We start from the raw sequence: 12,205 nt of genomic DNA, 5'->3' as shown, positions 1-12,205 counted from the left end.
TAAGTAGAAGAGAAGTACGTGTAAAAGGGCTTTATAGACAGAAATAAAAAATATTGGAAAAGTATAAACTCCATATTATCAGTAAGTAAATTCATAGGTTTTATGTCAGTTGTAGGTTATAGTTAGCTCATCCAAAGTAGAGCAGGAAATTCAAGACAACAGTTAACAGTTAACAGTTAAGCTTTTCTCTACACTGGAGCTGGAACTGGTTTGCTATTATAATAATAATAGTAACAATAATTAATATCCTTTTAGCATGTATCACCACATAATAAGTATGTAGCATGCATTATCACATTTAATAACCAAACAACCAGCATTAAATCCCAAAGTAATAGTCTAGAATTTTAAGTAGGCCCAAATATACTGAATTTGGGGTTAACAGTGCATTTTGTCTTTGATATTTCCAATTTCTCCTTTTTAAACATTTGATTCATCTTCCCTTACTACTAAGTTGGTAAACTCTTATTCTCCCCATTCCACCTATTCAAAATTTATTCTCAGAAATTATCCACTGAAGTCACTTACTCTAAAATGAATGCAATAGGCTATATTTTTTATAGATGCCAAAGCTTTAAGTCAAGGGAACTCTACTTCAAACATCAAGCATCAGAAAGTCCATTGAGGATTTGGAGACCGAATCTTTCTAGTCGTCCATGAAATTACTCTCCCTTTTCAATGTTCAATTAAAAAAAAAGCAGAAAACAAACCCATTGCCATCAAGTTGATTCCAACTCGTAGTAACTGTGTATAACAGAGTAGAACTGCCCTATGGTGGATTCGAACTGCCGACCTTTTGGATAACAGCCCAACACTTAACCACTGTACCACCAGGGCTTCGTAGAGGGTATGGACTCTTAATTGTGCAAGAATTTTTTATTTTTTTTTAAGGAACGAACTCAACTCCATGCTACCAATTCTCTAGATTTATAGGAAATACAATCTCAGCAATTACAGAGTTTTCTCCTTTTTGAAGGTTGTGCAAATGTCTTGGAGTTTTATGTGAATTCCAAGTATCTGGGGAGCCCCTCCAGTCCTTGTTCACTGGACCACAAGTAGTACTGAGTCTACATCTTCTTGGTCTCTTCAGATCGAGTAGCTCTGCTGCTCCTCTGGAATCTTTGGAATCTTTGCAAAGATTGGGAGATTCTGGGAGGTGTATTATTCAGATATCCCACTTCGATGTCTACCACACTTTTGGCCATTATACTAGACTTGCAATGTAGACCTTTCTACTTTTAGAAATCCATCTGTTCTTATCATAATCATAGAGAAAAAAAATTCTTCTATTTTCTTTTCTTCTGAAGGACATTCCTTTCTCAGCTGTTTTCTCTCCTTCCTTACTCTCTAGCCTAAGTTAGAGATCATGGAAATAACAAGCCTAACCCTTTACCTAAGAAAAATAGAGCTATTGTTTCTCTCCCTGTACAAATCTCTAAGTCAAGAAATCTCTAAAGTGCCTAACTCCCTCCTTAGAATTTGTGTGTTTTAGAGGTAAGGGGATAGAAAAATAGCACTCATGAATTAATGTACCAATATATAATCCTGCCACAGCTCTTTCTTCCACACTAGGAAATCATTTTTGCTTGCTGTCTTAATAACTAAATACCCAACATATTGCCGCACATTTTTATGTGATTAGAAACATCAGATTCAGCAGGGGTCAACTCTATGTAAAATTGCTTTCCTGCTGCTCTGAGTACTTGTTGTGAAAGAAAGCCATTGAATAAATCAATTCACTCCAAGTCTGCATGAATTTTTAGTGTTCACCCTTCCCAGGAAATGGGCTTACCTTTTGAATGAGGGGAATGCTTAACTCTAAGGAATGCAGTTGTCTAAGCAACCCTAATTGTTGTTATTTGGAAAGGTATTGCTTGGAGCAGTACTCGGGACAATGAGAGACTAGAACATATCCTTTTTCAAAAGATCACAAACCTCAAAATTTGTTTAGGTCTGAGTCTCAACAATTAAGATGCCTTTTTAAAATGGGAATTGTTTAATTCAGACAACTTTGGACAGGTAATAATACATTGCAGAGAAAAAAAACAAACAGAAGGTAGAGCTTTATGAATAGGGATTCCACCCATCTGGAGTGTATTCCCAGAACCCCACTGAATAAATAACTGGAATTTTTTTTTGGATGGTTTTTGCTTGCAGGTGGCAAAATTAGTCTTTCTCCTTGCACTGGGGGTTTAGAACCTGGAATCTTGTCAAAGCATGAAATGATTTCTGTTCATGCAGAAACAGATAGTACTGGGAGTTAACATACGTTTGTAATTCCGTAAGATCCCTGGTGGTTAAGAGCTTGGCTGCTAACCAAAAGGTCAGCAGTTAGCTCCTTGGAAACCCTATGAGGCAGTTCTACTCTGTCCTATAGGGTTTCTATGAGTCGGAATTGACTCAATGGCATCAGGTTTATTAAGCAGGTTCAGCTATCAGCAGGAAAGGTAGCTGTCTCTGGAAAAGCTAAGGATGATGACTTCTACATTTTCTCACTTACTATGCATCAAGAAGTGGACATTGACCTTCAGTGGGTACAACTTTCATTTATTGGGTAATGAAGCAATTTGCTGCCAAATTGTTTCATCAGGCCCTATTAGTCACCTTGGATACAGTGGACAAGGAGTTTAATTTTATTATTTTCATTGGACCAAACCATTGGGACTGAGTTTAATTTAGGAAGGCATGGTGGAACATGCATTTTCCCGGATTCCTAGGAAGGAAATGATGAGTTATAAAAGGTTTTGAGAGTTGAATTACTTTTCTTAAGTTCTTATGCTTGGTAGGAGGAAGACGGGACCCAAATGGCAGGGTTCCTCTATGACTGACTGTCGTAGAAAACATTTCAGGGGAATACTCTTTATAGAAAAAGAACAAACTACATCCACCTAACAATGCTTCAGGAAACCCTGGTAGCATTGTGGCTAAGAGTTGGGCTGCTAACCAAAAGGTCAACAGTTTGAATCCACCAGGCACTCTTTGGAAACCCTATGGGGCAGTTCTACTCTGTCCTATAGGGTCGCTATGAGTTGTAATAGAGTCAGTACCAGTGGGTTTGGTTTTTTTTTTAACAATGCTTTATCTTCACCATTCAGTTGTCTTTCCATTCAGGGTTCAGCTCAACTTAATTAAAGAACAGCACATTAGAATCAGATAAATTTACTTGAGCAGACCCTTAAATTGCCAATTCTTGTGGAAAATGTTGGTTCTACTTGAGAAAATTCCCTTGGGCCTGTATCCTTTCAGATTTTAGTTGGTCCTTTATTTAAATGAAAATGAAACTCAGTATCACCAACTATCCCATCTGCATAAATGGTATCCACAGCATTTGGATTTTGCTATGATCAGCGATACATGTTAGCTGCATACCAGGATCTTACCTGAGAGTTCAACCTTGAATTTTCTAGCTCCATCTTAGGGCCAAGTGAAACAAGTTAAGATAGAGTCATAGTTCTGTTCCACTTGCTAGATGAATTCTACCGTCTTCCTCTATGTCAGATTGCACCATCAGATTATTACAAACCAGAAAATGACTTTGATTTCTTCTGAAATGACTTTGTTGGCCTATAATTTAATGCTATACTATCGGACTTTGTTGTTGTTGTTAATTTCAGTCATTCGCAAACTCATGGCGACCCCATGTATTACAGAGTTGATCTACTCCATAGAGTTTTCTCAGCTGTAATCTTTATAGAAGCAGATCACCAGGCTTTTTCTTCTGCAGGGCTTCTAGGTGGGTTTGAACTGCCAAACTTTCAGTCACAATGAAAGATATTGTGGTTCTTAATGTAATATAAAATAATTTAGCTCCAAAAGTATTTTTTTAAAAAAAATCAGTGGATTGGTATTTAAACATTCAAAAAATAAAATATTTTGAGGAATTAGCATAAGGATATGAGTGTACATGTCAGAGTCAAACAGACCTATGTTCAAATCGTGGCTATACCAGCTTTGAGATGTAGGCACATCATTAAACTCTTAGGCCTTAGTTTCCTCATCTGTAATATGGGGAGAATATGGTAAAATTTCACATACTTATGTGAGAATTAAGTGAGATAGGGCAGTAATGTTTGTCTGTTTTGTTCACTGCTCTATCACCAGTGTTTGTAATAGTGCTTGGCACATGGTGCTCCTCTTGTTGACAGATAGCTTGATAGGTAGATAGACGGATAGATAGCCAGCCAGCCAGCCAGATAGATAGATAGGTAGATAGATAGATAGATAGATAGATGATAGAGACACTTTGCCATCATGGCGTATATTAAGTACTCAATAATTGTTAGTTACTGCTTTCCCTTCTTTTTACACATCCTTATTCTCTACAGTATGGTTCTTTAATCTTATTTAGAAATAATTAATAGTCACTAACAGAACAAATCCTACCTATATCTGGTTCACATACAGGTGACTTTGCAGTTTGGCATAAAAACTTCAAGGAAGACACTTTTTACTGGAGATCTTTTTCACCCATATTCTTAGTTCCCTGAGTTATGGTCCCACCTCTCCTAAGTAAGGGTTGTATGTGCAGTTGCAGTAAGCGGGCTGGAGAGTGGAGAGGTGGGGTTCTTTTGCCACTAGTAGATGAAACTAAAAAGCAGAAGGATTTATAAGGAAGCAATCAGACCATATTATTTGTTGGTTTGTTAACTCATTCATTTATTCATTAAACAATGTAGTGATCATTTATAATCTGCTAGGTAATGGGTCTGCAGTTATAAATAAGACAGACAGGATTCCTGTCCTCCAGGAGCTTACAGTCAGATGAGTGTAATAGTCCTTTTACATATCCCTTAATAATTCATCTTAATAAATGTCTTTTCTTCTTCAAAGCAACCTATGATATTTATTTTAACTTGATTTAACCATCATAAAAATATTGGAGGAGGAGAGTACAGAGAGTGTAGTTTGCTTGATATTCGTCTTGGGATAGTCATGACTAAACTCTTAATCAATATATCTGCCATGAGCTTTTATTCCACTCAAACATCTCAAAGAGGGCCAGTTCTTCTTGGTCAAAGGTGGAAAATATCTCCACCATAAGGTGGTGCTTTTTTTTTTTCCCACCTCCCTTTGAATTCCTTATCATATTCCACTATGTAGGAGAACTGACACTTCATTCAACAGTAAATAATAAGTGATTATTTTGAATGGCGTGACTGCATGGAAGATACTCTCACTCACTCACTTTGAGAACTTAGTAAAAGAAAAAAAATGACATAACTTTGTAAAAATACATATTTCTTAACCCAGGTAAGAAGGCAATAGCAGCGTGGAAAAATAATTAGCAGTCATTGAATTGTTATAATTAGGACTTTGCACACATTTAAAATATTATGGAAAAAGAAAACAATGTAACGTTCTCATGGTCCCTAAAACTGGCTGAATTCTTTACACCACTTGGAGAATTAGGCTTTTGAATGCCTTTTTGCTCAAGAATGCAAACATTCTTAAGACAACAAGAATGCTTGAAATGCCACCGCTAAATGCAAAGATACAGAGTTACACGGGATCTAACTTTTACTGTGAAAGCCCCTCAGTCCTGGCGAGGCTATGCTCCATGTTTTAATTAGTTATACTGAAACCCCACCAATGGGTCCGCGCCCAACGTGCAAGAAGCCAATCTCTCAGACTCTGGTTTTGAGAAGAACAAGGAGTTTATTTCGCAGGCTAGCAAGCAGGAACTCAGAGGTATCGACCTCAGATTGAGTTCCTCGATTTGAGTGAGAAATCATATTTTATACTTATACATATTTATATAGGGGTGGAGGAAGGCGGTGGGCAGGATCGGACAGTTCTAACTATTCATAGTCTCTACTGATTTGGGCCAACGGACTCTTCGCTTTTGAAATGGGCTCGGCGACTGTCGATAACGTCTATTTGGTGATTTTGGTTCCTTGACGTGAGTCTTTTTGTCCTTTGACGTGAGTTCGCTTGTGCTATTGAGCATGCGTGGTGGCCCAGGGTCGTGCGTCAGTCATCTTTGTCTGTTCTGCGCATGTCTGGCGATTCCGAGCCGGTTAGATCTGGATCTGGCCGAGGCTCTCCAGAGCGTTTGCAAAACAACTTAGAGCGGGTGAGTGACTTGGTGGGGGAGGCGACTAGACATGGTTTTAAGTACTAATTAATTAGCTGTCTTCAGCCTCTAGGGTCCTCTAACAAAACCAGCTCAGTATTAGTGGTGGGCATTTTGTTGTTGTTGTTTTACTCATTTGTTCTGTACAGTTTATAACTAGAATTAATTCAGCCTTGGGATTCATTTTCTATTCAATTTCTTGACCAACTTGCATTTTTACATTACATTACATTCTTTTTTTTATTATTGTACTTTAGATGAAGGTTTACAGAACAATTTCTCATTAAACAGTACACATATTGTTTTATGACAATGGTAACAACCCCATGAGGTGTCAACACTGTCCCTTCTCAACCTTGGATTCCTTATTACCAGCTTTCCTGTCCCCTCCTGCTTTCTGGTTCTTGTCCCTGGACTGTTGTGCCCCATTAGTCTCATTTTGTTTTATGTAGCTGTCTAATCTTTGGCTGAAGGCTGAGCCTGTGAGTGACTTCATTGCAGAGCTAATAGGGTGTTTGGGGGCCATACTTGAGGTTTCTCCAGTCTGTGTCAGGCCAGTAAGTCTGGTCTTTTTTGTGAGTTAGAATTTTGTTCTCTGTTTTTCTCCAGCTCTATCTGGGACCCTCTGTTGTGATCCCTGTCAGAGCAGTCAGTGGTGGTAGCCGGGCAGTATCTATTTGCGCTGCACTCAGATGGTGGAGGCCGTGGTAGTTGTGGTCTATTAGTCCTTTGGACTAATCTTTCCCTTGTGTTTTTAGTTTTCTTCATTCTCCCTTGCTCCCGAAGGGGTGAGACCAGTGGAGTATCTTAGATGGCTGCTCACAGGCTTTTAAGACCCAAGAAACTACTCACCAAAGTAGAATGTAAAATATTTTCTTTATAAACTACGCTATGCCAGTTGAGCTAGATGTTCCCCGAGACCATGGTCCCCATAGCCCTCAGCCCAGTGATTTGGTCCCTCAGGGAATTTGGAGGTGTCTGTGGAACTTCCATGACCTTGCCTTGTACAAGCTGAGCTGGATTCCCCAGTATTCTGTACTGTTTTACCTTTGCCAGAGTTACAATTTATCTAACGTCTAGTTAGTGTTTTTCCATCCCCACCCTTCCCCTCCCTTGTAACCATCAAAGATTGTTTCTTTTTGTGTGTAAACCTTTTCATGAGTTTTTATAGTAGGGGTCTCATACAATATTTGCCCTTTTGAGATTGACCTACTTCACTCAGCATGATGCCCGCCAGATTCATCCATGTTGTGAGATGCTTTGCAGATTCATCATTGTTCTTCATTGTTGCATAGCACTCCATTGTGTGTATGTACTGTAGTAAATTACATTCTTACGGATCTAAGTTGAGTGTGATTATAATGATTAATAAGGCCATGTAACTTCATAAATGAACAATAATTGGCCACAGCGATTGGTAAGGTAAATTCCACTATAAAGAATCCAATTTGAAAGACTAGAGATGGGGTTTGTGGGTGAGAGGCTTTTACCTTTTCTTATCAGTGTGTTGAGGAAATATCCATTAGCCTGGAGGGATTAGCATTCATTCACTTGTAAATTGGTTTTACTTAGCACAATATTGCTTTTTTCTGAATGAATGAATGAATGGATGGATGAGTGAGTGACTAACAATAGCAATTTTTAAGTGCTGCTTAAGACAGTAAAATAATAGTACACGTCTTTAAACAGAACATGATTTCAAATTAGGAAGCATATTTTTATATTCAGTTTTGAGTACACTTTATAAAAGGAAGAAGAGTAAGAAAATGTTCTATGTTTTAGCCTAAACACTATGAATTCCATTCATATACTTGGTGAATTAAGACTCTGTTTCTCACAAGTAACACAACAAAAAATGATGAATCAAAATAATTAATAATTACAAAACCTTATACTTGAGTACTATAGCAAAACTAAATTTGGGATAGCTTCAGCCATTGTAAGAGTTTTAATTTAATTCGTTTGAAGTTGTCCCAGCTCTTTCCTATGTATATTGCTTACTTGTTCAAATGGAATTCCCCAATGCCTGTAGCAATTTCAGTTGTCACATACATACTCATTCTCACAAGGACACACTGCCCTCGCTGACCACTATTACTGTCTAGAGGAAGAGGGAACCTCCATTTCTTAATTATGAGGACAAAGTCCTGAGCTTCAATCTAGTTGGACAAATTTAGGTCACTTGTTCTCCCCTAAGCTTGTCACTGTGGCCAGGAGAATTTGGGTTGGGTCTGCATTACCTGCCCATCCTAGAACCAATTACTCTGTTAAAGGGACTGAGATTACTCTGTTTAGGTTAGGTGATCTGTGTCTATGTGGGAGCAAAGTAGGCAGCTGTTATCTGTTCCAACCAAACCTCATGACTGCTACACAATGAAGGAAGGGTGTTGCATAAATCCTGGGGTGATTATTTCCAGTCTATTATAAAAATTAGTTGTGCAATTTTGTGTGAATAACTATTACATAGAATAGGAAGTCTGTGCATGCATGCATGCCATGTGTACACATTGTGCACGTGTGTTTAAATAAGCACATACATGCTCCGAAGAACATTTCTTGATTTCAGCTCAGGCAGATGACTTTAGTGTTTGCAAATCTTGATGCCGATCACTTCTCTTTTCTAAATGTAACATAGTACACATCTATAGTATAGGGTGTATTTTTTAAAGACGCACACAACTATCTGAAGTAGCTAAAACCGTGTCGATGTCCTTAGGAAATTTTTCATGACAATTGTTACCTAAACCCATATACTCTTTGATTATCTTATTGTTTATAAATTAATGCTACCTGATACACTTTTTCCTCATTCACATGAAACAACACTCTTTATTCCAGCTGTGCTTCATACTGGCTGTTGCCTGTGGCACGCTGAACCTGTACATCTTATTACCTGTTCCTTGGTAGGTTGACACACTTCTGTTCCCATCAGTTGAGTGGATTACTGACCTAAAAAGTTGGTTACTTGATGTCAAAACTGTTTATGCCGGTTGGAGTTATTACTGTAACTTAATAATGTAAGCAATCATTACCCAAACAAATGAAATATGACTGTGAAAAGGGTATTTTGTTTCAAGTGAAATGAATTGATTCCTTTGAAAGGTTCAATAATCATGAGTTCCTAAAATAAATTGCTACTGGACTAGGTGTGGGTGGTACAACTATAAAGATAGAGAAATTTGTATTAATGTCAACAGATTCTGTGTTCAGATAACTTGAAAATGTCTTTAAATTCTAGCTCCATCAAAATGTAGCTGAAATTGGAGATACTATATGATGGAATATGAGTGTGATTATGAAGAAAGACAGAGTCAACTATAATCAGTATTTGTACGCTCAGTGAAATGGCCCAGGCTCTACATAAAAAGGTGGTGAAGAGGACACATATATGATAATTGTTTAAGTTATTTATGTTTTTATTTTTTTCTTTTTGGTATGTTTCATTTTTAAAAATTTATTTTCTGCTATATGAATATTTTTAATTAAGCAACACACAAACTTGATTACATGAAATAAAAGTTTGTATTAAAGGTAAACACACTCACTCCAAGTTTATTTATTCTATTAAGTTTGGTGGTAAATTTATTTTCTTTCAGAGAGGCAGCTCTCTATTCAATACTCAGGTATGCAGGGAATAGAACTTCTTTGTTATACTTGAACTTAATTTCCATGACAAAAGATCATTTCTCCAACGGACTCTGGATTTTCAGATTTGCTTTCATCTTTTTCTAGTTTTTGCATCTGAGTTCTAGTGACTTACAATAAATTAGGTTGTTGGGCGAGATGAGGGATGTCATTCTTTCACGTCGACGTCTGTGAGCCAGCAGTTGGCTCACAAAAATTGCTGCTGCATCGTTCCTTATTTCTTTACTGGATTCCAAACTGTGATTTACTGGGGTCCCTGTCAAGTATAAAGTAAATCACTATTTTTAAGGATATTGTAGAAGATAGTTCTGCTGTAGTAGGGAAGTTGAGCTGTTTAAGAGCCTTTATTGCTCTAAGGTCTGTAATTCTTTAAAGAACTGTGAACTTACCAGTCACCAAAGTATTCTCAGGGAACTCCATCTATGAACATCAAACCAAAGATATCATATATGTCATATTCCATTTTATCTGAGTCATGATAAATTACCTGGGATAAGAAGGGCAGTTTTTAATAACTTAATAATTATACTTTTCTAATTCATGGGTGGGTAAGTTTATAATACATTTCTTAAAGAGAGACAAAGAAATGGATTGAATGCTGTTCCACTAGAGAGAAAAAATGTATACATCATTTGATGGTTATTTGAATTAAATAGGATTCATATTTAAAGCATCTCAGAATTGCTTGGCACAATTCAGGCTCTAAATAAACAATAGCTTTTTTTTGATGCTCTTATTGTTATTATTAAAATTTAGAGAAACTAGAAACAATGCAAAGAGGTGAAAGAAATGGATATAAAACAGAGTCTTCTAAGTTAAGAAACATAGTCACGAGGGAAGTAAATAGTGATATAAGTGAAGTGTTTGGTTTAATTATTGTGGTCCTCTACTATCTTCTGCCCATTGAAATAAGCTCCTAATATAAAATCATGGCAGATATGAAACCTCAGCTTTTTAGTGTCAGCAAAATGATAACACATGAGTGCTAACTCTTCTCCGTCCGTATGCCCTTTCTAAGTGAGCGAGACCATAAAGTTTTGGAGCTTTTTAATTTTTATTATTTTTGTTGGACTGCTGGTAGTTTCCTTGGTGACATTTAGACTTCAGAGAACAAAAGGTGAATTGCAAAGCAAAAATAAAATTGCAAGGTTGGAATACCAGTATATCCACTGATAAAGTTGTGGAGAACATTCAGTTTAAACCTGTCGAACATCCTTATGTTTGTTAAGTTTTTGAAATAAATGGATATTTCTAAAGGGATGTGCAGTAATGCTTACCAGGACATCAAGAACTATCCTGAGCAAAGTCTAACAGTCTGATTTACGGTAGGATCCAGAACCTTATAGTGTCATTTACGAAGGACCTTAATCGTCTTAGTTTCTATTTCCGACAACAATTTGAATGCCAGTTAACATTTAAGTATTAATTGTTTAGCTCTGTGTACATTTTAATGTTAACTTTTTAATGTTTTAGATCTTTTACTACACTGCATTATTTTGACTATAAAATCAATATAATTTACAATATATTATAATTTAACCTCAAGGCTAACAATTTCTTACTTTTGACCAAAGAATTACTGCAGTTTTATAAATTTGGCTTGCAGTTTAACTTGAATCTCAGAAAGGGTTTTATTTAGTTTTATGTTTATAATCTTTCCATACCTGGTTTAGGAAATGTGGTCAGTCATTGTATTTGCTCTAGAAAACACCATTGGGGTTTATATATAGGCAACTTTTTTGTTTTTCGTTCTTCTTTAGTGTTGTAGAATAGTACAAGGGACTTTTAAAGCTACAATTAAATTAATTAATTTTCCAAGTGTTTTGACCTTGACAGAAGAGAAAAGCTTGTGTTAGTTCTTGCTGAGTCCGCTTGAACTCAAGGCAACTTTATGTATAACAGAATGAAATATAGCTCGATCCTGAGCCATTTTTATGATGACTCGTGTTTGAGTCCATTGTTGTGGCTCTTGTGTCAGTCCATCTCATTAAGGATTCCCCTTGTTTTCCTTTGACCCTCTACTTTACCAAATATGATGTCCTTTTCTAACGTGTTTTGATGATGTCTTCAAAACAAGTGAGTCAAAGTCTCACCATCCTCACTGCTAAGGCATATTCTGGTTGTATTTCTTCTAAAACTGATTTGTTCATTCTTTTGGCATTCCACTGTATATTCAGTATTCTTTGCCAACACTCTAGTTTGAATTAATCAATTCTTCTATCTTCCTTTTTCATTGTCTAACTTTCACATTCAAGACAAGAATGTAGTACTCCTTATATGAGGTAGCCTAAGATTTCTCTTGTGTTTGAATCTTCTGCCTCTTTCTTTGACCAGCGGGCACACAGAGTGCTTTTTCTCTGACTTAACCTTGAGGGTTTTGTAGAATTGTGGAGACCTATGTGGAGACAGGATAGGCTACAGTTGTATCTGAGAGAGTACAATGTTGTACATAAGACAAAAAAAAAAAAAAAAAAAAAAAAAAAAAAA

This window comes from Trichechus manatus, unplaced genomic scaffold (genome assembly GCF_000243295.1).
Source record: "Trichechus manatus latirostris isolate Lorelei unplaced genomic scaffold, TriManLat1.0 scaffold00005, whole genome shotgun sequence".
Taxonomy (NCBI): domain Eukaryota; kingdom Metazoa; phylum Chordata; class Mammalia; order Sirenia; family Trichechidae; genus Trichechus; species Trichechus manatus.
The sequence above is the reverse complement of the archived record's forward strand: the minus strand, read 5'-3'. Positions refer to the sequence as shown.